Here is a 25,302-nt window from a genome sequence, read left to right as displayed (position 1 = left end):
CAATTGTTTTTTCACACATTGAAGTGCTTTCGGGCTAACTTAGCTTCGGTGTTTTTTACCACAGGTAACTAATCTACTCACAGCCCTTCAGTCCACCTTAAACTACTAGAAGACATCCGGCAACTTTCCACTAAGGCATTAACAACCATCAACAGCGGATGCTAATTTGTAAGTCATTACCCTTTTTTTCACTCTATTAAAAGAGGCCAGTGACGAACTGTAATATATCTAAATAGCGATACAAAATTATCCATAGGCGCTTTCTCTAAAGAGTTCCTTTAATTAATTTTAGGTACCAGCATCATAGAGCGCAATCCAAACACACCTGCGCTTGAAGATTCAAATACAACCAGCTCAGACAAGCGAGACAAACGAAGAATTCCAGTCACATAGAACGTGTACATGTAAGTTTATTCAAAATATTTTGTAATTTCGCAAATTGTTTAAAGAGAATTTAGATCACAGGGTCTCATTAAGTGACATCAACCCAATACGAAAGTAGTTGTAAGTGTATTCAATATATTTCGAAATCTGGCAAATGGTCTAAAAAGAATTTAGATCACAGGGTCCCATTAAGTGACACCAACCCAAGACGAAAGTAGTAGTACAGTATAGAGACACCGTTTGACTGTATTTTTTTTCTCAATAGTCTAAATAGCTTAAGATGGTCTTAGTGGGGTAAAGGTAGGTTCAGCACAATATACAACTAGCCATCGCTCTTAAATTGAGTTTTTAGGGAGATATGCACCTTGGTCTGTCGTTTTCATTTTACAAAAACAAATGTTTTACAGCAAAGTCTTATATAAGATGAATATATTTACATTGATATATGAAAAATTATTTTGCAGATGTGTGTATGTACTAAATGGGGATCAAGATTGATCAACTACAAAGCAATTGGCGTCCTGAAGATGGCCTTACATTTATTTGGATGACCACCGTTGACAAAAGTGGTACATCACAACGGGCCGAAACATATGTCGACTGTTCTAGGAAAAACAAATGGTTTTTTCCTCTGTCACAAATGCACATTTCAAATAGCAATGTTATGTCTATAAAGATTTAGATTCACTTTAGAATTCCCCTGTTAGATGAGATGTATGTAGAATGAGTGGTATGATTGAGTGTTATTTCACAAATGTTGGTTTTTTAAAAACGTTTTATGACTATTAAAGAGACAGAACCCTTGTTACAATTTGAATTGTTCAGTGCAATTTTTTCTCCGCTGGCGATTTCCTAATCATTGATACAGTTAGGTTTCCTGATACTCTCTCCTAAGTTCCATACAAGACTAAAAGAGAGGGGTAGTCGATCTGATTCTCACTTGTTTTCTCTAAAGATTGTCCCTTCCTTCAGATCAGACCCCCCGTTATCAAAAAAGAGGGATTACCCATTACTTAAAACACCCAGGTACAAACCTACAGCAGAACAAATCGAGTAACACTCTTAACATTGATTTGTTTAAACATCAAAACTCAGAGATTCCAAGCCAACTGGAACCTAACAAAGAATTAAGTCTTAGGAATCCATTAGGAGGTCTAGCACAGACCAACAAGACTCAAATTCCAGAGGTGACTGGCGAAACATTAACAATAGATATAAACACAGAAAAACTACCTTCACGAAACCACCCTTTGACTGAACCTCCGGTGAACGGAAACAGGGCCTTGCTTATTATATCACCAACTAACCAAAGAGCCAATAAGGCCTCAGGGGAATTTAATATAATCAAACTATCTGCCTTAGAGCCCTCAGCCGATATTGGTCCAGCACAGCCCCAAGAAGCACAAGTAAACCCAATTATGGAGGACTCATTCTACGGATCAGGTCACATTAACTTGCAGCCAATTAGAGACATATTGCCTGTGGCCAATGACCCTAGTAAGCTTGTGTCTAGAACGGCAAGTAATCTAGATGAGCTTAATAAATCACTGCATTCATTGCCAAACAGGCGTTCATCGCTGAGAATGTCAGAACAATCGGAGCAGGAGTCTTTCAAAAAGAAACCTGATATGATGCACCTTTGCTAAATTATAAAAAGGGATCAACGATACCCTCAAGGACCACTCATCACTCATTACTATGATCTACACAAAAATGATTTACCTAGAGGGTTATATTAAGGCTTGTGAAAGTCAAAAAGACTTTGTTGGAAAAGAAACTATCCAAAACACAAATATTAACAAACCATTAACAAAGAATCAAAGTGCGGAAAGAGAAAATCCAACCACTTTATCCAAATCAACTCAAACAACAGAGACAATCGAGACGAGTGTAACAGAGACCTCAACCCGGAATGTCACGAATAAAGAAGAACTGAATAAGTTAAACAAACACAACGAAGAAGCAGTAAAATCAAGCAGAGCTCAAACACAGAGATCAATCCAGTCTAGGGAAAAGAGGAAAATTGAGGTTAAAGAAGGTGAGCCAGACCTACAAAATTCCAAGAAAAAAGGCTCAAATGGCTGCATAGTACTGAAAGTAAAGGGGATATCCAAAGGTGATGAGCTCCAGAAAGTGCTCCCATGTCCACTACAGGACCAAAAACACACTAATAAGTCCATCTACCCGGTTTTCAAGCCACAAACAAATACAAAGGGTCCTCTAGGAAGAATTGTAACCTTTGGCGAAAGTCCAATTCCTAATATTGCAGCAGAAGCCCAGCAGGAAGAAAGTGAAGACGAAAGGGCTCTTGCAGTTTTAGCACAAACGAAGAATTCCAAAAAACAGCTTCCCATTTCAGTGCCCAACACTGTATATGTTGACTCAACTCAAAAACAACTACTAGAACCTTTGGAGGTAGAATTAGTGGAAAACGATTCTATGGACTTGATGGATTTATCTACTCATTCAACTGCAGACCAGGAGCCAACTTGCCATCATCAAGAAGTCGAGAAGAAGCCACGACAAGAACCGTTTTATGACATAAACAAGGAGAATCAGAGTCCCTCCTCTCCACCCTTCTTATCTATTGCTGATAGGAGAAACAAGACAGTTCTTCTCCATCACGGGATCGTGCCAGACATAATCCACAAAAAGAACTGGGCCTTTGAAGTCTCCAATAATCAGGAAACCACTAACACAGAAAGCGGGGATCACTGCAAAGAACCTGTGAGGGTCAAGAAGAATAGTACTCTGCCTCAAAGAGAGGAAAGGCTTAGTTTGGTCCACGATGAAGAATCTCGGCAAAGAAATAAAACCGATATAAAGAGAGACTTAAAACACCACACACGTACAAACTCAAGAGACAAAGTAAATGAAGTTAACAGGCTTACATACAAGGAGAAAGCAAAGAGTGATAGAAACTTTCAGTTGAAGCCTATAGAAAACTCAAGCAAAGTAATCTTAAATAGAAGGAATGTAATGGCCTTATTTCAGTGTATCCCTCCTCTAAGAGTGATAAGAACAGAGGACATAAAATTTGTGGAATTTGGAACAAAAGGAAAACTGAACAACGTGTTCCTGCACGTCCCTTCGTTGGTAGTGCACCTGCTGATCATCCAAGAGATAGAGAGTTTCTTTATCCTGGGCTATGACTTAACTGAATAAGACACTAATCTAAGGACCTGGGAGTCCAGGCAAGCCATAGTTAAACCAGCGCATACTAAAAACAAATCAACTGCACACTCCGGCGAAAGGCCTTCCAATGACAATGAAATGGAGAAAAGGGGCCAACTGCCAAATGGGAGAAAAGACAGTAATGATTCCATTGTCATTATGGAAAAAGATGAAGTTCGACTCTTCCATGACCCAAAAAACCTCAAAAAGCCTTCAAAAATGGATGACATCAACCGACACATAGACCTTAACAACAGAGAAAGAATACCTAAAGGTCCTATGAAGAAAATTATGATAACCTTTGCCCATGATGAGCCGAACAAAGATGGTGTTACCATGCAAGAGGGAGACAAAGAACAAGGTCTCCTAAAAGAAGGAAAACAATGGACCTGGATCTCGAGAGCATTAGATTCAGCTAATCAAAAGTAGCCACTCCAGAAACGGATAACTACAGAAGACCCGGAGATGGCCCTCAATACAAATAACGGTCTCTTGAAATTCGGCTCGTGTAATACAAGAGGTCTTGATCATCTATTGAGACAGTCTAACGTCCTTCTGGGTGACTATGACATATTATGCCTCCAGGAAACATGGCTCAGAGACCAACCATACATGGACGGATTTGAGGCATTTTTAGCACCGGCTGTAAAGGGACTTTTTGGTTGTCCCTCTTTGGGTCTCTTGACACTGGTAAGGTCAAGTAACGAGCTACAAGTGACAAAGGTGATTGAATCATCCTTATTTTTTCAAGTGTTGAAAATAAAGTGGAAAGGGAGACTTCCCCATCAGCCTAGACCCTCTACAGTGGAAATTATAATTATCAACTCCTACTGGAATCCGTCGGCCCAAAGTGACGAACAATTCCTCGACAAAGTGAATCTAATTTTGCAAAGAATCATTGGAGAATATGATCAGGCGCATCTGATAATATGTGGGGACTTAAATGCATCGTTCTCATATAATACAGAGGCAGAAACAACAGATAGCCTCAACACTGCATCAAGAAAGAGAGGCAGAAAGTGGACCAAAATAATGAAAGTGTATGACATGCTGAACCTCCACTCCTTGAGAGCGGAGGCAGCCCTCGTGATACCAACATGGGAAAAAGGCACATCTAGCGCAACCTTGGACCATATTTTTGTCAACAGTGACAATCTCCCCCACATCACAAATTTTCAAGTTTTACTAACCAAAAACAGCCATCATAATTTGCTAGAATTCACGTGGACATCCCAAAAAGAGACACAAACACGAATGCAGCCAGCAATTGAAGAGTCGGGGGGAAGAATCACATTAAAAGTTAAAGTAACAGACGTGGGAAACCTGATAGATTCATACAACAAGGCAGGATATTCCAATGCATACACTGCCCCAGACTTTACTCAACATCTAAATATATATAAACAAACGGACAAGAACTCTAATCCCAACTCGGCTAATCATATTCATACATATGATAAGGATCTGGTTGAAGAAAGGAGAAAACTAAGGAAAATGCTTCGATTGGCAAAAAAAAACAATTATCTTAAAGATCTACAAGCCGCAGCTTCAGCAAAGAAGACATATAAAAATTGGCTAAAAGCCCACAAAGCGGCAATGTATCAAGCTGATGCCGAAGCACTCTTTTGCCTGCTAGATGGCCGAAATTCAAGAGAATTTTGGAAAAAAATAAAATCATCAACAAACAACACTGTAAACACATTAAGTAACTGTGTTGGGGAACAGAAATGGGTGTCCCATTTCACAGATCTCTATAAAAACCAGAACATAGAGGCTCAACAACCCTCCCGTAACTTGGAGACAGAGTGGTTGTTATCCACTGACTTAACATCAATTGAAATGAAAATTTGGAAACTGAAAAACTCAAGAGCTCCTGGGCCGGATGCCTTAACGAATGCACATCTGAAACAAGCTCCGGAACAATGGGCAGTTTTCGTCAAAGCTGTTTTTGACAGAATCGCACAAACAAAATCAGTGCCACAGTCCTGGAAAAAAGCTACTATAGTCCCAATCTATAAGACGGGCCCCATAGAAAACCCAAAGAACTATAGACCGATTGCTTTGCTAGATGTTATTGGTAAGCTGTACGGGTCTACGTTACTTGATGCTTTTCAATCTTGGGCAAAAGAAGCCAATGTCTCTGATCCTTTCCAAGCAGGCTTCGCAAAAAATCTGGGAACGCTGTTAAACATTCTCATAATTAACACCCTAAAAGAGAAAACCAAAGCTGGAGGGTAGCCTATTTATGTGGCATTTGTCGACCTTGTTAGGCTTTTGACCAGGTCAAAAGGGAGCTTCTTTGGAAAAAGCTAGGAAGAAACAAATGCCCAGCCCCAATCTTGGAACAAATTCAAGCACTTCACATAGACACATCAATATCGGTAAGATTAAATCGATTTGGAATGATTTCCAAACCAATCTCTACTGCAAGAGGAGTGAAGCAGGGCTGCCCCTTAGCCCCAACTTTGTTTTGTGCATTCCTATGGGATCTTAAGGACTCAGAGCCCCAGATTAGATCATTCCCACCAAAATTGGGTGGTTCTTTTATCTCACGACTGTTATACGCAGACAATTTAATTGTCCTGGACCAAACCCCAATAGGTCTCCAAAGACAGTTGGACTCTCTGAGTGAGTATATTCGAATAAATAATTTGGAAATCAACACTTCCAAAACACAGATACTGACATTTCAAAAATCGACAAAATCAAAGACCAATTATTCGTGGCACTTGGAGGGGGTAAGAATTCAAATGGTGGAGGAATTCAAATACATGTGGGTCACCTTAAGCAACAGTGCTACTGATAAAAACATGCAATCGAAATTATGGGAGAAGAGGAAACGTGTAACAGCCCAGGCAAAAACGAATGAAAAAAAAGTCTACAAATTCTCACTGCAACCAATCTTGGTGTTTTACAGAACAAAAGCTGTGCCAGCGATCCTATATGGAACAGAGGCCTTCTTGTCACTCCTGGTAAATCTTTGGCAGAAGCTCCAAAGCTATTTTTGGAGGACCGTGTTGAATTTGCCTCCATCAACTCCAATGGTCCACATTCTAAGAGAACTCTGTATCTCATCATTGTCTTCAATTCACGATAGAAACTGTTTGAGCCTCTTCAGAAAATTAATCATCCCGTCACGCCCAAAATTGGTTGACATTATCTACAACGAGCTCCACGATTCAAACTCAAGTCTACTGAAATCATGGGCCCAAAGAGCAAGAGATATCCTGCAAGACTTCGGATCAACAGAAAACGACTTGCTAAACAACCCCACAAAGGTATTTTTTAAACTTGAAACAGGGGACAGGATAAAAACGCAGGACTCAGCCCTAACATATAAATCAGTCTCACATCTTCTTTTGACTAGTAGTAAACTGAATGATACAAGACCTTATTTGAGGGCATTTCCTAACCGACAATCACGTCAAACATTTATGAGAGTACGGCTAAACACCATCCCGACAAATGAAATTAGAGCTATCAGAGGGATCTCTACTTCTAGTGAATGACGATTTTGCAACAAGAATGAAACAAAGGAAACTATCAGACACCTGCTCCTGGACTGTTTAGGATTGGAAAAAGAAAGAACAATCCACATGCTACTCCTATTCGAGGGTATATCTGAATATAACGAAGAGTTCTGGTGGAACCGTTTAATGGAGGGAGAGAGAAGACACGAGACCATCGCGGTGACCCAATTTTTGCAGAACATTGACCTAACAAAGGCATAGACGTGATTGTCAGTATGTCTGTTAGTTCCTTTCCAACTTCATTCACTACGCTCGCTTCGTCTTCATCGGGATCCTTGGGACAGACAAGTACAGACAAGTTCATGAAGGATGTAAGATTCTTTTTGTAAAAAAATGTGAAAACATTTTAAATAAAATAAAAAATAAAAAATAATAATACTGTTTCAGCACACAAAATCTTTCTTGGCGCTATAATTTATTTAATCTAATGAAGCACTATGAATTTACAAAGTCCTAAAATGTTAGGAGCAAAACATTTTCTCAGCAAAACTGGACTGCCTGTGAATGACAGTTCCTGTCAAAAATCTGTGTGCAGCCACACTGGGTACCTGAGTGACAGCTCCTGTCAAATGGGTTCTCCTGATTCAAATTTAAAGTTGCATAAAACTAAAGATCTGCTGGGTTAGCAAATATAAAAGGATTGTTGCTGAAACGAACACGGATCTCAGCTGATGTGATCCCATAGGTTTAAATATAAGAATGTAATTTATCCATGTCATCTGATGCAACAAGTTTGCTTTAGGCTGGCAAGGAGTTAAAAAACAGGTTTTCACCAAAGGGGAGGGCATTCCTCTCAGCAGATGCTCATGGACCCAATATAATTGTAGGGTAGGACAGACTTTTATCTACAGCCAAGGAATGAACAATGGCAGATTCTCCAGGCCAGGAATTGGACGTGTGAAAAGGTGGTAAACTGCTTCTTGAAGGAGATCCCAAAGGTCCCAAAAGTGGGGGCTGCTCCTTGACTCAAGTGACAGACAAAAGATGACCATTTGCTGCTAAGAATATAGAATATATAATGAACATTTTGTTAGAGACTTATAACTCGCTATCAGAAGTGGTGAAAACTATGTGTTAGTCTTTTGGCTTTACATTTCAAGATGTGGTGGAACTGTGTAACATATTCGGAACAGGAATGGCAATATATGTGGTTTTATGTGAACTGTATTTATGCTAAAATTGTTCAACTTTGTACACACATTCCTATGGTAAACATGCATATTTGTGGAAAGTTGGAGAAAGTTTGGAAAATGTGTTCATGGCGAAATGAACAAAATTCTGCAAAAAGGTGAAACAAGGCCTTACAGCTGTGGGATTTTGAGGAACAGATACTCCATAAAATATGTAATCCTTGTATGTGATTTTCACTGGGGTTATCAATGTGTAAATATGTATTTAGGACAAAACTCGATTTTGATACTAGTAGCTAGGGGAGGTTTCTAAGGATTGTAAAAGCCAAACGATAAATTTGACATCATTGGTATTTGATCCAATCACTCAGATGCAAGGCAGAGATGAAGCTCTGATCCAATCCCAGTACACAGGGGCAAGTTTAGTTAAGCCGGCCCAAACACCCATTTTTGTGATGTCATTTGATAGGCTAAATAGAGACATCTGACAACACACAGACACTCTCTTTCCTGATTCCAGCGAAGCACTTTGTTCCAGCATTCAACATCCAGCTTTAACATCCTTCCAGATCCAGATGCCAAGGACCAGGCCAAGCTACAATGAACCATTTTCAGCAAGGCCTCAATCCTTAACTAATCCTTACCACCCAGTGAAGCGCTGTGGGGTGGGGAAGCATCCTGAAACTATCTGGCTTGCTACCGTAAGGTTTTCCTGATGAACTCACAATCCCGCTTATCTGAAATATCCAGAAACAAGAAGGGCAAGTCCTGTGCCGTTCAGGTGACCGGCCTAGCTGATCCTGTCCCTCGCCTGATGTGCTGTCTGTCACTGATAGATCCGATCCATTGACCAGAATCTTGACGGGCCAAAAATCTTAAATCCCAAGGGATTGTTAGTATTAACAGGACGCTAGAGAACTATTGTATACCTTGCTTATCTTTTCCACTCTAATCTCTGAACTATCCCTACTTTCATAACCAGTAACAGTGTCAATATCCTTAGTGCTATCTACCCTGTCTATTTGCTAAAGCCTCATTTTCTTAGTCATTTTTAGTTGTGTAACTCTCATCCAGAAATCCCACTTCGAGAGTGTAGACTAGTTCTGCCGGGAAAGGTGATGGGGATCTGTTACTGAAGTCATGAATCAGTCTCAGAGCTTACTTCGGCCCAACTTTGTTGTCTAGCCTACATGCTCTAGTCTTGAGTAAAAGCATAACCCATATTGTCTGATTCCAAACTGAAGTTCCTGTCCAAATTCGTGTCTTTATTTCTGTAAAACACCTCTCACTAAAACCTCCATAACTCCCTCGGTTTTGATGATAGAAACACATTTTCAACTCCCACTTGTACCTAACATCCTCAGCTATCTCCACAACCCAAAGTGCGAAACAGTGCAATTGGCCCGTTTTTATTAAAAATCGCATAGGAAAAGTTTGCCGCAAATTTCCATTTACCAAACGATTTACATGTGTGAATTGCCTTTAAATTATTTCCCACTTTGCCTTTGAGATTTCAAATGTTTTCTTTTGATTAAATCATTGCTTGTGATTGCTTGCATCTGTTCAAAGCGGCTCCTGTAGAATTTTATAATAATTTAAGCATTTTGACCACATTTAGTGTTTTTGCTCAGCCAATTTCAAAGCCATACTGACAGTTGAAAAGCCAAATCAGTTTTTCTCTTTTGGTTAAGGAGGGAAGGTGGGAGTGATATTCTGTTTGATATCTGTTATTCCTGAGTACCTGCTATCTCCTCACATCTATTTAAATTGCTTATTGGTGGGTAGAGGGGAGTTGCAGGGGGAACCTCTAACCATAGGGCTATCTGTTCCAAACCAACCCAAAAGTATTCTTTTCTTTGCTGCATTATTTTTGTGTTCATTACTTGATTCCTAGTGCATTAAAGATATTATTCATAGTTCCTGTCACCCCATTGGTGATTGTTGTTACCTATTAAAATACATTGTGATTTAAATTCTAAATAAATAAATACATAATTACCTTTGCAAACTAGCCTGATTCCTGGTTCAGTGTGATCGGGTGGGTCTCAGGAGAAGGGTGTGATATGAGTGGGATATCATTCAGAATATTGAATTTATAGATAAAAATTAAATAAGGGTTTCATTTGCGCACTACATGCTGGGCGAGACTTGGGTGGTGCCTGATTTAGATCACTTACAATTCTAAAAATGTCTGTACATTCAGGGGAAGGTGGGGTGATCCCCAGGCTCCCTTGAAGGAGGGATTATTAAACTGTGTTCTATCCTGGGCCTAAAAGTAACTAGAGGGAAAGTGACCCTGAGAGCCCTCTGTGGTCCAGGCGATAGGAGTCCAGATCCTATGAGTCTGGGAGATATTTAGATCTCACAGAGATAGGGAGCACCTAGAGGACAGGGAATGGAGTACGAGAAGTGGCTCTGAAAATGAATGGACTCAGGTGCAGAGGAAGAAAATGTTTATGTTTATGTTTATTGGGTTTATATAGCGCTTTACACCAAGGCCCTTTACAATATAACAACAACAATACATGGGAAAGAAGCATATTTACACGCTTGAAACAAGCCAGTGGTACAGTACATAGAACAATTTACTCAAAGGGAGAACAATTTACTGGAAAGGAGGGGGCGGTGTTCCCAGGTGGTATGACACTCACGGGTAGTTACAGCGGCCAATAAAAGGGCATCGGGAGGAGTGGGAGGGAGAGGATTGAAGGGGGAGGGGTCATGGGGAAGAGGTAGGGAAGTAGAGTCAGGGGGGAGAGTGGAGAAGAAGGGCTTTCAGGGAGGAGCGGAAAGATGGGTATGTGGGTGAGGAGCGGATGGGGAGAGGTAGGGAGTTCCAGTGGAGGGGGGCTAAAAGTTGGAAGGAGCGGAAGGCACAAGGTGCAGGGGGTACAATGAGAAGGTATAGGTCAGCTGAGCAGAGAGAGCGGGAGGGTGAGTAGAATGAGAGGAGCGAGGAAAGATAGGGGGGCGAGGTCATAGAGAGATTTGTAGACAAGGCAGAGGAATTGGAATTTCAGTTGTGAGAGGAATGGGAGCCAGCCGAGATGGGAGAGTGAGGTAGATATAGAGTCGCGAGAGCCGAGGAGGCATAGAGTACGGATGGAGTAGTGGTAGATGGATTTTAAAGGGGACAGGTGGGAGATAGGGAGGCCAAAGAGAAGAGAGGAGCAGTAGAAGAGATGGGATAAAACTAGGGAGGAGATCAGGAGTTTAGAAGCATGAAAGGTGAGGGAGGGGCGGATCTTGCAGATGTTGAAGAGGTGGTGCCGACAAGTGCAAGAGGTTAGAGAGATGTGGGAGGAGAAGGAGAAGAGGAGTCAATGTGGAGGCCAAGGTTGCGGGCATGGGTAGAGATGTGGAGATTGGAAGGGGGGAAGTGGATGAAGGGAGGAGGGGAAGGTGAGAGAGTGTTGGGAGGGAAGAAGAGTACTTCTGTCTTGTCAGCATTGAGGGAAAGAAAGTGGGAGGGCATCCAGTTTTTTATGGCCATGAGGCAGGAAGAGAGAGTGTGGTGGAGGTCGGGGGTGAAGGAGGAGAAGGAGAGAAAGAGTTGGGTATCGTCCGCGTAGAAGTGGTGGGAGATACCGAAAGAAGAGATGACGTGATCAAGAAGGGAGGTATAGAGAAAGAAGAGGAAAGGACCAAGTACAGATCCTTGGGGAGCACCATAGTTCAGATGGAAGTTGGAAGAGGTGCGGCCGCCCCAGGAGACAGTAAAGGATCGGTTGGAGAGGTAAGAGGAGAGCCAGGAGAGGACAGAGCCTTTGAATCCAAGGGAGGACAGAGTGCTGAGAAGTAAGGGGTGATCTACAGTGTCAAAGGCTGCAGAGAGGTCAAGGAGGATGAGAATTGAGGATTGCTTGGCATGGCGAGCAGTGAGGAGAGAGTTGAGTGCATCTGCGTCAGCAGTCTCAGTAGAGTGTTTAGGGCGGAAGCCAGATTCAGAGGAGGGGAGGAGGGATTGAGAGGAGATGAAAGCAGAGAGTTGAGAGTAGGCTAAGCGTTCAAGGAGCTTTGAGATGAAGGGGAGAAGAGAGATTGGTCTGAAGTTGGAGGTAAGAAGAGGGCTAGCAGAGGGTTTCTTCAGGATGGGGATGATGGTGGCGTGTTTGAATGCTGAAGGAAAGGTAGCAGAGGAGAGACAAGTGTTAAAGAAAGTGGTAAGGTAGGGGATATGGAGGGGGTAGACTTTGGGGATGAGGGAGGTGGGAATAGGATCAGAGGGGGCAGCGGTAGGGTGAGTTTTGGACACGAGACAGGAGACACAGGCGGGGTGATAGGAGAGAAGGTGGACATGTTAGCGGAGGTGGAAGATGAAGGAGGGGAGGAGGGGAGAAAGAAGGAGATGAGAGGATGTTTTGGCAAAGAGAGAGAATTTTAGATGAGAAAAAGTTAGCGAAATCAGAGGAAGAGAGGGGCGAGTTTGTGGAAGGATCAGGAGTGGGAGGGGAGAGAAGGCGAGAGAGGGTTTGGAAGATACGGCGGGGGTGAGAAGCTTGTGAGTGAAGGAGGTTAGAGTAGTAGGAGCGCTTGGCAGATGAAAGGCAGGAGTCGTAGAGAGAGTGATATAAGAAGTAAGAGGATTGGTTTGACAGAGAGGGGGATTTGAGCCAGCGTCGTTCGAGGTGGCGGAGGAGGCGACGCATGGACAGAAGGTGAGAGGAGAGCCAAGGTTGGGAGGGTTTGTGGGAGGGATATAAGGGAGTAAGAGGATGGAGTAGGTCAAGGCTGGAGGAGATGGACAGAGATAGTGAGGAGAGTGCGTCATCAGGCGGGAGGGATGAAAAGTCAGGGAGAGGGGGGAGGGAGGAAGAACAGGTGTCATTGAAGCGAGAAGGGTTGAAGTTGCGGAGATCACGACGAGAGAAGGAGGAAGGTGAGTGAGAGGGGGGGACAATGAAGTGTAATGATGCCTTCCCCCGGGGACCCAGACCAGGTCCAGCAATCAAGTTATTTTGAGCAAGCCCAAAAACCCCTGCTGGAGAGTCAGTCCTGGCGTCATAGGCGCCGGGCTCATAGAGTAGAACTTATCTGATGCAGACCATGCTGCAAGAGCTCCAAGCCAAATGAGGCTTGGAAGGGACTATTTTACCTAGGGACTATTTTTTACTCGGCCGGGGCTGGGGAGGAATACTTACCTAGGACTACTTTGGGGGCTATTTAAGCCACGCCCGAAGAGCAGCACACGCTTCGCGTTATTCTGCATCCAGCAGCGTAACGCTCACCGTGCCTGCAAGTCTGCATCCAGTCTTCTGCCACGCCCGCCTCGAGTTTGGAGCTCCTAGAAAAAGGGAGAAAGAAGGAGAAAAGGTTAGAACAAGAGCAATACCTTTGATCCTTACCTGAATTCCCCATCCATCGCGCCTTCGAGCTGGAAGAAAGAAGTTATTTTATGCGCGTCGCCTCGCCTGCTGCAGCGCCGTGCTGAACTCACCGGCCTTCGCAGCATCTTCACATTCCACATTCCACCGCATCCTCCTGCATGTTCCTGTCGCATTCCGGCACCTAAGGAGTAGACAAGAACAGCAAGGTGAGCCAAGGGAATACACAGAGGAATATTAGTTACCCCCATAGACTTACCTGATTTTACCACCGGGGGTACTATTCCTCTTCACAGGTCGGCGCAGCTTCCACTGCATCTTCGCCGAACCCCGGCCCCCTAAGGAGAAACAAAAGGACATGAAGTAGAAACAAAGGGACTATCAAGGGGAACCCTCCTCACCACAATAGACTTACCTGATTTTACCGCCAGAGGTATTATTCCCCAAGACTTCATACTTTCTCTCAGCGCCTGAATAAGGGAGAAAGCAACAGGTTACATATTGACATTATTTATCGAACTGTGTTGGAAATACAAATCCTTACCAGAATATTACTGGTTGCCACAAAGAACTCTTCACTAGGGTCAAGCTGCAATCTGCAAGGAATCGGACAAGAGTGAAAGTCAGGCATTTGAACTCTTACGAACTACATACTTTTCGGAGTCAATATTGTTCTGTAACTCACCAATTCATTCGAGCCAGTGAAGCAACTGGTTATCAATGCGCCCCTGCGCTCAATGCAGGATGGAGAACTCATCTTTTCAAACCATCAGGTGAGACTGTAAGAGGGGACATCAAAGGTGATCCGTGGGGAGAACAGCGGGGGTGGGAGGATTTACACTCAACTCCACAGGTGGTTAATTCCCTTTCTCCATTTGCAGAAGAATATTCCTACGGGCCAAGCAAACGAAGCTAGGTGGGCCAGTACAGTCCATCATCTCGGCCCTATGCGTCACATTGGTGGAGACCGCAGCTGTCCAGTTCAGATCGACGCCTCTGTGGGAGCCAGGTGAGCGTAACAGAACGTAAAGCCTACCCACAAATTCCCACCCGGGCGTTATGGATACCTCAGAGACTGAGCAATTGGCCCAATTACTAGGGGAATTGAGCGCTGAAGTGCATTCCGCTCGTCAAGAAACTAATGCTCTTAGGAGAGAACTGATTTTGTCAAAGGAGCGAACTGAAGACCTGGCTAGGCAACTATTGCAAAGCCAGGCTGGACAAGCACCCCTACCTGGTTCCGGGGGAAATCCAGCTCCTGTGTTATCGAGTAACCCTGTGCAAATAAACCTACCAGGAAATATTCCATTAGCTCCACCCGAACGCTTTGCCGGAGATCCCAAAAGGTTCGCCGTGTTTATGAAACAATGCCGCTTGCACTTTTTATGCAGACCTGGAGCCTTCCCAAACGATCAAGCCAAGGTAGCCTTTGTATTGTCATAACTCAGCGGCAGTGCAGCTGATTTCTCGATTCCACTAGTTACTCAGTTTGACCCAATTCTTCGGGATTTTCAGGGCTTTCAAACGAGCATGGAAAGACTATTTGCCCAGCACTCCCAAAGACAGGCCCTGGATAACAAACTTTTGTCCCTATGACAGGGTAACCAGGACCTTCTATCCTACATTGCGATCTTTAATAGGTTGATAGTGGAAACTGGATGGCCTGAGGTAAAACGAATCACGTTATTTCATCGAGGGCTTCGAGGAGAACTCAAGGATGTCTTGGCTCAAGTCGTGAACCCACCTCAAGACTGCACTGAATATATAGACTTAGTGGTCCAGTTAGATCACAGACTTCAGAACAGAAAGGCTGATCAAGCCAAGTTTGAGAATCGGGTGTTGGTCAAAACCCACGCTAACCCCAAAGGAGCAGATGCTTCAGAACCCATGCAAATCGGAGGGGTTAAAGGACTCTTAACCCAGACGGAAAGAGAAAGGAGACGTCAAATGCAATTGTGTCTATATTGTGGAACTTCTGGGCATTTTCTACGGGATGGCCAGGTAAAACAACCCAAGAAGGTGCTAGGAGCTGCTGATAAAAGCTATATGGAGTCAGACTCGGGAAACGACCACGCCCGACAAGCGTAGAGGTCCGCTTGCCGAGCTTGAAGAAGGATACTCAGACCTCGCATTTCATCATACCAATGGTCCTCATATACCCAGGGCAGCCATCGCGGATGCACGCAGTAAGGGCATACATTGATAGCGGGGCCACAGGAAAATATGTGGACTATTAATTGGCTTCCAGGATGAATCTACCTCTCTGCCGAAAAACCACCTCAGATGTCATCACCACAGTCGATGGAACTGAAATTGCCTCTGGGCCTGTAACTCATTCCACCACAGAGATGACACTATTGGGTCAGGATGGGCATCGAGAGACTATTGTAATTGATCTAATCAAAGCCCCACAGTTCCAAATAATACTGGGGATACCTTGGTTGGAAACAGATAATCCTTGTATTGATTGGCGAGAGAAGAGAATAACCTTCCCGGATTGTGCACAAACCTGTTACCCAACGAAAAATCAGAACGCAGGCCTGGCCACAGTCACCACAGCAGTCAAGCAACTACCTCCAGAATACCAAGAATTCCAGGATGTCTTCCAAAAAGAACAGGCAAACACCTTACCTCCTCACAGATCGTACGATTATCAAATCGATCTCATACCTGGTGCACAACCCCCTTATAGCAGGATCTATGCCCTTATGGAACCTAAGAACCTTCACCTACAACAATACTTAGACCAGTACCTTGCCAATGGCTTTATTCGCCCATCCAAGAACCCTGCATCTTCAGCTTTGTTCTTCGTGCCCAAAAAGGAAGGTGACCTCAGAACGTGCATAGACTACCGCGCATTGAACCAGATAACTGTTAAGAACCGATACCCATTGCCTCTGATCCGTGAACTACTAGACCAAGTGAAGGACGCTTGTATATACACTAAATTAGATCTCCGGGGGGGCATACCATCTGGTACGTGTAAAAGAGGGCGACAAATGGAAGACTGCTTTTCGCACTAAGTATGGGTTATTTGAATACCAGGTGATGCCTTTCGGGTTGTGCAATGCACCAGCAGCCTTCCAATACTTCATGAACGATGTCCTTCGTGAACTCATTGACGTTTGTGCTGTCCTATATATCAATGATATTCTAGTATACTCCTCTTCAGAATCTGACCATGTGAAGCATGTCCGGGCAGTCCTTGAGAAATTGCGCCAGCACAAACTATATGCAAAACTAGAAAAATGTGTTTTTCATGCCACAGAAGTTGAATTCCTTAGGTTTATCCTGACCCCAAAGGGAGTCCGAATGGACTCACGAAAGGTGGACGCAATCCTTGAGTGGCCATCACCAAGTTCAGTTAAAGTAGTACAAAGCATGCTCAGCTTTGCCAATTTCTACCGCAGATTCATCCCAGATTTTTCACATGTCATACATCCCATCACAGCACTCTTGCGAAAAAATAAACGGTTTATGAGGACTGAAGAAGCTGAAAATGCCTTCCAAGAGCTGAAAGCGAAATTCACGTCTGCACCTGTATTAAAGCACCCGCGCCCTGACCTTCCATACATAGTGGAAACTGATGCATCCAGTCTAGCCATGGGAGCTGTCCTGTCTCAAAAGGACCCCGAAACTGGCCAGCTTCACCCAGTAGCATTTTGGTCCAGAATGTTCTCGGTACCCGAGTTAAACTATGCGGTTACCGACAAGGAGTTATTAGCCATTAAATCCGCCTTCAAGGCTTGGCAGCACTATCTTCTCGGTGCCAGGCATACCATTACTGTAATCACCGATCACCGGAACTTACAGTATTTAAAAACAGCCAAGGCCCAATCGTCACGTCAACTCCGATGGGCATTGTTCTTTGCCGAGTTTGATTTCGTGATAACCTATCGACCAGGTTGCAAGAATGGTAAAGCAGATGCCTTATCCCGAATAGGGACGGGAGAGGCAGAAGAGAACCAAGAACCAGTACCTATAATTTCCAAACAAAGGATTCTTGGCATGTCTACTCTACAGACACTAGAGGACATTCAGGTGAAGATCCAGCAACTCTTTCATCCTACAGCCCTGAAGGACTGGGTAAAGAAAGGCCCGGACTACTCTCTCACCAATGAGTTGCCTTATTACCAAGGGCGGCTATTTCTGCCACACAAGGAACTACAAGAGCTAGTCATTTCCCGTTATCATGATACCCTAATGGAGAAGCACCCAGGTATTTCAAAAACTGAAGCTAAAATTAAAAGACAATTCTGGTGGCCCACCTGGTGAAAGAATATTAAATCATTTGTGATGTCTTGTGGCATTTGCGCCCAAAACAAAAGTCAAAAGAAAAAACCAGCTGGACTCTTACAACCTTTAGACATTCCGCCTACACCATGGCACACCTTATCGTTAGACTTTATTACTGATCTACCTACTTGTAGTGGATTTAACACAATTCTAGTTATTGTGGATCTTTTTTCCAAGATGGCCCACTTTATTCCTTTAAAAGGATTACCTTCAGCCTCAATCCTGGGCAAAGAATTCCTCGAAAACATTGTTTGCATACATTAATTTCCATCCGTGCTGGTCTCTGACCGGGGCAGTCAATTCATTTCACATTTTTGGAAGAAATGTTGTCAATTGGCGCAAATCGACGTGAGATTATCGACCAGTCACCACCCCCAGACCGATGGTCAAACGGAGAGGACCAACCAGACTCTTGAACAAAACCTGCGTTGTATGTTACATCAGACTGAGAGTAATTGGAAGGACATTCTTTGGATCGCCGAATATGCATACAATAATTCAGTACATTCTGGAACTGGGCAAAGCCCCTTTTATACCCTACATGGGCACCATCCTCGAACCTCAGACCTTGACTCACCCCAACACTTAGAAATGCCCGCAGTGGACCATCTACACGCTACGATTGCACAAGCCTTTAAGGAGGCAACTGCACATTTAAAACAAGCGAAGGAGAAATATAAGAAAGACACTGATCGGCATAGAAGCGATACTCCACAGTACCAGATAGGGGTTCAAGTATGGTTGGCCACAAAACACATACCTCTCAAGGGAACGCGGACCTTTAACCCTAGATATTTGGGACCTTACTCTATTAAGGCCATTATCAACCTGGTGGCCGTCAAGTTGGACTTACCTGCTAATATGCGAATTCACCCCGTCTTTCATGTGTCACTTTTGAAGCCAGTGCAACCAGGGACAAGACTAACCAAGCCACCAGACCCCATCCTTATAGACGGGGAACCCGAATTTGAGGTTAAGAACATTCTGGACTCCAAGATGGTGAAGTCAAAACTTTTTTATTTAATCGACTGGAAAGGTTACTGACCACAGGAAAGGTCTTGGGAACCTAGTGACATGCACCTCGATTGGTGAAAAGATTCCACCGAAATTTCCCAGACACACCAAAACCACGGGGAAGAACGACTTTAGGAGGGGCCTTGGGGGGAGTGCTGTCATGATGCTTACCCTCGGGGACCCAGACCAGGTCCAGAAACCCCGGAAGGAGGCATCAAGTTATTTTGAGCAAGCCCAAAAACCACTGCTAGGGGCTGTTTGGGTGCGGTCCTGGCGCCTATGGTGCCATGCTCATATGGAGAGTCAGTCCTGCCGCCATAGGCGCCAGGCTCATAGAGTAGAACTTACCTGATGCAGACCATGCTGCAAGAGCTCCAAGCCAAATGAGGCTTGGAAGGGACTATTTTACCTAGGGACTATTTTTTACTCAGGCGGGGATGGGGAGGAATACTTACCTGGGACTACTTTGGGGGCTATTTAAACCACGCCCGAAGAGCAGCACACATTTCGCGTTATTCTGCATCCAGCAGCGTAACGCTCACTGTGCCTGCAAGTCTGCATCCAGTCTTCTGCCACGCTCGCCTCGAGTTTGGAGCTCTTAGAAAAAGGGAGAAAGAAGGAGAAAAGGTTAGAACAAGAGCAATACCTTTGATCCTTACCTGAATTCCCCATCCATCGCGCCTTCGAGCTGGAAGAAAGAAGTTATTTTATGCGCATCTCCTCGCCTGCTGCAGCGCCGCGCTGAACTCACCGGCCTTCGCAGCATCTTCACATTCCACCGCATCCTCCTGCATGTTCCCGCTGCATTCCGGCACCTAAGGAGTAGACAAGAACAGCAAGGTGAGCCAAGGGAATACACAGAGGAATATTAGTTACCCCCTCATAGACTTACCTGATTTTACCACTGGGGGTATTGTTCCTCTTCACGGGTTGGCGCAGCTTCCACTGCATCTTCGCCGAACCCCGGCCCGCTAAGGGGAAACAAAAGGACAGCAAGAACAAACAAAGTGACTATCAAGGGGAACCCTCCTCACCACAATAGACTTACGTGATTTTACCGCCGGAGGTATTATTCCCCGAGACTTCATACTTTCTCTCAGCCCCTGAATAAGGGAGAAAGCAACAGGTTACATATTGACATTATTTATCGAACTGTGTTGGAAATACAAATCCTTACAAGAATATTTCTGGTTTCCACGAAGAACTCTTCACTAGGGTCAAGCTGCAATCTGCAAGGAATCGGACAAGAGTGAAAGTCAGGCATTTGAACTCTTACGAACGACATACTTTTCGGAGTCAATATTGTTCTGGAACTCACCAATTCCTTCGAGTCAGTGAAGCAACTGGTTATCAACGCGCCCCTGCGCTCAATGCAGGATGGAGAGCTCATCTTTTCAAACCATCAGGTGAGACTGTAAGAGGGGACATCAAAGGTGATCCGTGGGGAGAACAGCGGGGGTGGGGGGATTTACACTCAACTCCACGGGTGGTTAATTCCCTTTCTCCATTTGCAGAAGAATATTCCTACGGGCCAAGAAAACGAAGCAAGGTGGGCCAATCCAGTCCGTCATCTCGGCCCTACGTGCCACATTGGTGGGGACCGCAGCTGTCCAGTTCAGATCGACGCCTCTGTGGGAGCCAGGTGAGCGTAACATGAAGAGGAGGGAGGGGTAACGGAGAAGGAAAGTAAGGCGTGGTCAGAGAGATAGTTGCGGAGGGACGAGATGGGGGAGGAAGAGAGAGATGAGAGAAAGATGAGACTGAGAGTGGAGCCAGAGGAGTGGGTGGGAGGGGTGGTAAGGGGAGAGAGGAGGTAGGAGTCGAGTAAGGAGAGAAGGGGGAAGGAGGAGATGAGGTGGAGAGAGGGAGGTTAAAATCACCGAGGACAGAGAGAGGGGTGGGGGAGGGAGAAATGAGAGAAAGAAGGTGGTTGAGGTCTTCGTAGAAGGAAGAGAGGGGGCCAGGTGGTCTGTAGATGATTTAGAATGATATCGCATGAAGGTAAGTGAAGGGGTTTGAAAAGATATTCATCAAAGGAGGGGAAGGTAGGGAGAGACGAGGGAGGAGATGAGGAAAGACATTTAGGGTGAAAAATTAGACCAATGCCGCCTCTACGGCCTAAGGGCCCTGGGACATGAAAGACGGAGGAAGAGGGAGTGGAGAGAGATGCAGGAACAGTGGAATTGAAGGGGGGAATCCAAGTCTATGTGATGCAAAGGAAGTGAAGGTTGAGTTGTAAGAACAGATCAAGGGCCACTGTGGCTTTACTGCAGATGGATTGGGCATTCCAGAGGGCGATGTTTATGCGACTGGAGGGATTGGCAGTGGGGAGGTGGATGAGGTTAGAACGAGAAGGGATGATGCGAAGGGGTGGGCAGGCGTGGGGGTACGAAAGGGGGGCATGAGGGTGAGTGGAAGGTGAAGGAAGATGAAGAGGAGGAGGGAGAGGGAGACGGGGAGGGAGGTGGAGGGAGGCCGTCGGTTGGAAAGGGAGGGTGAGGGCATCACAGGAATGGGGGTGAGAGAGTAGGTGCAGGTGGCCAAACAGTGGGGTGCCCAGAGTAGGAGTGGGTGGCCGGGGTGAGCGCCGGAGTGAGGTGGCTGTGGGGTTGATGTCCGGGGTGGCCTCCGGAGTGAGGTGGCTGTGGGATTGATGTCTGGCGCAGCAGGTTTGTTGTCAGGGGGGACCTCGGCAGGGACCTAATGGAAGTTGGCTGTTGGGTGTTGGGCGATGAGAGTCAGATGAAGTTGGTCCTGATGGTGGGCGAGGCTCAGATTGATGTTGGAGTGGGGGGTAATGTTGGTCACAGTTAGCTGGCAAAGGAGGCAGTAGTGGGGGCACAGTGCCTCATTCAGCGTGGGATTTTAGCAGCACTACAGAACTCCGCTGGGAGTGGGCAGCCGGCCGGGGCTGGAAGATGTTGGAGGGGGGGTGCAGCACCTGACGGTGAATAGGAGGTGGAGGCTGGCACAGCAGGTGGGTCAGGGCAGCAGGGTGATGGAGGGAGGTGCTTCTCCTGGCGGTGGGAGGACAGTGGAGGCAGGCACTTCAGGTGGGCGAGGGCAGCAGGGTGATGGAGGGAGGGCTGCTCCTGGCGGCTGGTAGATGGTGGAGGCAAGAGAGGGGCAGCACCTGATGGAGGTTCAGCGGTGGAGGCGAGCTCGGCAGGGGAGGTAGGCACAGACCAGGGTGGTGGGCGCAGTTGTGGAATTGGCAGTGTAGGTAGAAGTTTGCAGTGCGGTGGAAGGAGACGGGCACAGCACACAGTGGCACTTGGTGGCACAGTACTCAATGGTATTGGTGTGGACAGCGGGCAAGATGGTAGTGAAGGCTGTGGGAGTGGGTCCATCTGTGGCCTTTGTCCTCAGGCCAGTGCTGGAAGGAGCGTGGAGGAACTAGACAGGCACAGCACAGAGTGGAACTCAGTGGCACTGCACTCGATGGTATTGGTGTGCAGAGCGGGTGGGATGGCAGTGAAGGCTGTGGCAGTGGGTCCGTCAGTGGCCTCTGTCCTCTGGTGAGTGCTGGAAGGAGCTCACTGTGTGTAGGAGGGAGACAGGGGTAGCACTGTGCAGAGCGGGTGGGATGGCAGTGAAGGCTGTGGCAGTGGGTCCATCTGTGGCCTTTGTCCTCAGGCCAGTGCTGGAAGGAGCGTGGAGGAACTAGACAGGCACAGCACAGAGTGGAACTCAGTGGCACAGCACTCGATGGTATCAGTGTGCACAGCGGCCAGGATGGCAGTGAAGGCTGTGGCAGTGGTCCGTCAGTGGCCTCTGTCTGCTGGCCAGTGCTGGAAGGAGCTCACAGTGTGTAGGCCAGAGCTGGAGGGAGCTAACAGAGTGAAGGAGACGGGCTCAGCTCTTAGTGGCTGTCTTTAGAAGATCAGTGGTGGCAAGGTCGGCCGCGGCATCGGTGGTGGCAAGGGTGGGTGCTGCAGGCTGATGGTACGGCTGCAGCGTGGTGCCAGAGCTGGAAATGCACGGAGACTCGCCTACCATAGTGACAGCGCCAGGCAGGCGCCCCAGTTAGTGCAGAGCCTGTCACCCTCGCCGTCGGGGTTCCCGCCCAGAAGAGGGTGGGAGGGGGCCCACCTCGGAGGCCGCCGAATAGATGAGGCAAGTAGATGGGCCGATGGTACTGCTGTCAGAGCAGTGTTGGAGCCGGGTCCTGGAACACATCAAAGGATCGTGCAAGGTCTGGAGCAGAAAGGCGGGGGAGCAGCACCAGGTGGGCGCTCACAGCCTGGCCATAGACACCTGACACCATTCTAACAGTTGTAGTCTACACGGGACAGCTCTGCGTGGCACCCACCACCCCTGATTTGGGAGCCTCTGTCTAGAGGAGAACTGGAGGGGGCCTGCTGCAGAGGCCGCTTAAGGAAGGTAAGCAGAGGATCCGATGGTGATGCTGTCAGTATCCGAGCTGAGGTCCTGGAATCCTGCTGGGAATCCTGCTGGGGATCCTGCGAGTCCTGGAGTCCAGCAGGACTCGCGAAACTGACAGCGAAACTAAGCAAGGGTTTTGGTAAAGACCCAATAAGACAAATCAATGGCATAAAGAGCTTCCTGACCCCATACCACAAGAATGCCAAGTAGTCGTTATGGAAGCATCTGGAATTTTATGAGCAGATGATGGCATCATTTCAGATCAGAAATTATGTCAATTTCATCTCATTTGTGAAATGGACATTCTCACCTGAATACTTCAGTTTCTTTGCAGGACTAGAGGACCAGGATCATTATAAATGGTCCACCTATGAAGCAGCAATTTTAAAATATTCCTCATCACACACAAACCGACAAGAGGCCTGTAAGGCTGCATATAATTTGCAATGGATTTGTGTCAGAAGACCGTGGCTGAAATGTTCAAGGGAGAAAACAGCGATTATTATTTTTGCTGAAAATAACTTTCAGTTTTTTCTCCACTGAACATTTTAGACTTGCCCCCACCACCCTACTTACCTTGCAGTGGCACACTTCACTGTGTGCCAGCAACTTGCTGTGTCCCTGTGACTTCCTTGATCGGAAACCGGTGCCGCAGGTTCCATTCCTTTTTTTCCTTTTTTTTTTCCTTTTTACAGGAACGGCTGCGGGGGACACCCCTGCAACCCACACTCACAGTATAGTGCACAGGGGTGTGGGGGACACCCCTGCATCCCCCGCAGCCCTTGCCACCAAATGGGGGATTTAGTTGAACTTTTCAGTCATTCAGAATTTTCGAACGACCAAAATTAAGCCAAATCTCCCATTCAGGATTTTAAATACAGTCTTTTTGGATGTTTCCATTTGCAATTTGTAGAGGATCTGGCACCTAGGGAATTTGTGCAGGAATTAAAGCGTGCATTTGCACAGACTTCCCAGCAGGTCAACACACATAGTAGGGAGTTTGTGACCCCCTATTTCCACGTGCTCCCAAAATACATTATAGCTCAGCTGGTGCACGATTTACATGAACACCTTGGATTGGGTAATTGAACAAGCCACCAAGATCCGTGAGGTCAAGAAGCCCATTGAGAATAGAAACAGCCCCAAAACACCTTAGCCATCTAACACACCTGCTGCTGCGAAGGTGGCACAAGTGAGAATCACCCCTCCCTTGGACCTGGATACATAGGGGCCTAAAAGTAACTCTCCTACCAACAAGCAAAATAGAAGACAAAAGGGACCCTCACCAAAGCCCAAAAAAATGGTAGTCAGGCAGGGTACCACAACAATGATCTCTCTGGCCCTGCCACCTATGTAAATCCTAGTCCTAGACACAAGGGTACCAAGCCAATCCTGTGGTATGTATTGTGAGGAACCTGAGGGCATCCTCACTTCTTTTTCCCCGGTATCCTCTTCTCTGGTGGCCAGGGAAAGACTGTCGCTTTTGGATCCTGACCCTGGGGGTGGATATTCAAGGGTGGATCACCTGGGTGGAAGAGACTTGGGGACTGGGGAAAGGACATCCGTAGATGAGACATGGTATTCCCCAGTTCCTTTTCATAACAAACCCTCCATCCCTCAAGCCTTTACAGGATTTCTTTAGCCCTTTCCCTGTTATTCCCCTAACACATTCCCCAAAACACACCAGTATGCTACTGGGGATGAAGAAGAGGACAATTAGAACAACACATCCTCACTTTATTAATGCACACACATAACAACCTCATTTGGGTACTTGGACAAAGAAGAGTACCACTATAACTACACCACAGTCTCATTTTGTTACTGCAGACACATATCGACCTCAATTAGGTAATGATACGAGGAGGACAACAAGAGTAAAGCAGGAGTACCGTTTTAGGAGTGAGCAGTCTAGTCCTTTTGGAATAGGCATGAAGGTGGAAACTTTAAAAGCCTGAATTAAGAGGGAAATGGGGTCAGCTCATCTGTGAAAGAGCACCCACAAACTGCTGGGTGCCAGCAGACGTCGCCAGTGTAGCGGTGTGGCAGGAGGAGCCCTCGAGA

At 45.9% G+C, this 25,302-nt stretch overlaps 1 long non-coding RNA gene across 1 annotated transcript; it reads left to right on the top strand.

Annotated features, from left to right (window-relative positions):
- The first annotated feature begins 274 nt into the window (after nt 1-274).
- LOC138510899 (uncharacterized) lies at nt 275-1,195 on the top strand. The gene is made up of 2 exons (XR_011280452.1): nt 275-404; nt 849-1,195. It is a non-coding gene; the product is annotated as an uncharacterized lncRNA (long non-coding RNA).
- The last annotated feature ends 24,107 nt before the right edge of the window (nt 1,196-25,302 follow it).

This window comes from Ambystoma mexicanum, chromosome 6p (assembly GCF_040938575.1).
Source record: "Ambystoma mexicanum isolate Mex_15411 chromosome 6p, UKY_AmexF1_1, whole genome shotgun sequence".
NCBI lineage: Eukaryota > Metazoa > Chordata > Amphibia > Caudata > Ambystomatidae > Ambystoma > Ambystoma mexicanum.
Note: the sequence above shows the minus strand (reverse complement) of the source record. Positions and strands in the feature narration are given on the sequence as shown.